The sequence below is a fragment of the Propithecus coquereli genome, unplaced genomic scaffold (assembly GCF_000956105.1).
Source record: "Propithecus coquereli isolate 6110/MARCELLA unplaced genomic scaffold, Pcoq_1.0 Scaffold215, whole genome shotgun sequence".
Taxonomy (NCBI): Eukaryota; Metazoa; Chordata; class Mammalia; order Primates; family Indriidae; genus Propithecus; species Propithecus coquereli.
Window position 1 is genome coordinate 569,604 of NW_012146634.1, and position 2,301 is coordinate 571,904.

The 2,301-nt window shown below is 33.2% G+C and overlaps 1 protein-coding gene across 1 annotated transcript in view; it reads right to left on the bottom strand.

Annotated features, from left to right (window-relative positions):
- The window catches only part of ST7L (suppression of tumorigenicity 7 like), a 97,019-nt gene that overhangs the window by 50,802 nt on the left and 43,916 nt on the right, over positions 1 to 2,301 (bottom strand). The gene's annotated exons all lie outside the window — the stretch shown is intronic.

Sequence of the window (2,301 nt, forward strand, 5' to 3'; positions counted from 1 at the left end):
TATATATTTTTAGTTGTCCAGATAATTTCTTTCTATTTTTTGGTAGAGACGAGGTCTCACTCGTGCTCAGGCTGGTCTAGAACTCTTGACCTTGAGCGATCCACCCGCCTCGGCCTCCCAGAGTGCTAGGATTACAGGCGTGAGCCACCGCGCCCGGCCTGGAACTCTCTTGATATTTTTGATTCCAGAGTTACAGGAGCAAATGGAGGACTAAGGAAGTAAATTTGCTTTCAATTTCTTTAGGATTCTAGAATGGCAAAAATCAGGACTCATGAAAATAATGAAAACAGAAGCGTATTAACTTAACTATGCTTTATTAGTTTTAGTTTTTTTTTTCTTCTACCCCTGTTGGCACAGAATGTAATTAGCTTTATTTTTCATGAATGAGGTCCTATTCTCATTTTTTATATTCAGTCCCTAAGCTTGTTCATCACAAGTATTATAACCAAGCCATCAATCCAGTAAGTTACATATGGAAAGAATTTCTCACAAATTTCTCCGCGAGCCTATACTAATCTGAAGCACTTCCTAAGAATTCCAGATGTTTAAAAGAAATTAACTTCTCTTTCCAAGTATAACACATTTCAAACTTTCCAAGTCATAGGGATTCCCAAGCTAACGGGTAGGAACCTACAACAGGGTAAGTGTGAATAAGTGACTTATATGTGTTCTGTTATAGTGAAAGATACGACCAGAAACATTAACCCAAAGTTTTCAGCTTGGGGTTAAAAGCTGATGCCTCACTCAGAATGAGGAGAAAGGTTATGTGGCTTTAAAATACTCCCAACTCTATTTGTAGTAGACTGGCATTGTTATCTTAATAGTTAATAAGAAAAATAACCAATATATATTGAATTGTTACTACGGGAAGACTAATGAACAAAGAAATGGAATACTTGGATTTTAAGTTCACGTTTACCATTTACGGCTGGGAGACCTTACTCAATACTTTCATCTTCTTGAACTCCAGTTTCCTCATTTAGTAACTGAAAGCAGTAAAAATACTCATCCTACCACATCACAGGATTACTATAACGGTCAGATGAGATAATAAATTATGCTTTGTAACTAAAAAGCATTGTAAAAATGTTATTCTGAATTCCTCTTACAAGTACATACTGCTAAGCAACTTCTACTAGCCTTCCTTGACACTCCAAAACAAATGAGGTACCCTCCTATGTGCACAGCACCCATACTTTTCCATTTATCTCACCTAATACGCTGTCTTCAATGTAACTGCTGCTCATTTGTTTGTATGTTTCACTAAACTGTAAATCCTGTGAGGGCTAAGTTCATGTCTTCTTGTTCACTGTTGTATTCTGAACACTTAGCTCATGTTAGGCACTCAATAAACAAAGAAATAAATATTGACAGAAGAAAGATACTAAATAGCAACTTATACCTATGTTAAATACTGACTGGTAAGAATGAAAATAGAAAATTAGAGAAATATTAGGATATGATCATATTTATAATTACATAATTGGAAAAAGAATATTTTAACCATGCTATCAACTAAGACAAATATGACTCACCATCATATTTTGCTAGGACTGCCTGAACATCTGCATAGGCCTGTAATTCCAAAAGTGATTCTAAGAGATTTTCATGGATGTTCAACATGGTAAGAGGAGGAAATTCTTTCATCAACTGTATATTAAAAGGAAAAAAAGATTAAAATCATAACGAAGGAACTCAATAGAGCACAGCCAAATTCATTAAAGTAGAAATTCTCATTTCTTAACAAAACTGTGAAGACCTAACCCTTAAGAAAAGTATGTATATTAAATAACTATCTTGTTATAAAAACTACCAATTAAAAAGCAGTGATTCTGCTTTAAAATAACTGGCAAGTTGAACTACATTTTTAGTTTCTTGGGGGAATAAATATAATAGTCCAGCCATCAAATTTACTTACATCTCTCATTATTTTTACTGCTTCTCTTATTCTTCCTAATTTTCTTGCACACATTGCCAATCTTCTTTTAATGTATACTAGCACATTAGTATCTCTCCCTATTTAGAAAAACAAAAAAATGACACAACTATCACTTTTGTATTATGGCTTGTTATCTCATTAACATATTACCCATTAATTCTAATTAATTATGCTGGAAGATTCAATTAAAATTAAATTGTGTCAGAGTGGAAGAATATTGATTGTTGAATTTGAGTGATGAAAATTGAATGGGAGTTCTATTTTTGTGTATGTTTGGAGTTTTCTGTGTTACAAGCTTAAAAATATATATTGAATTACTTTTGCCTCTAATAGTAGGTAATCTTAGTATATATAATTCATGT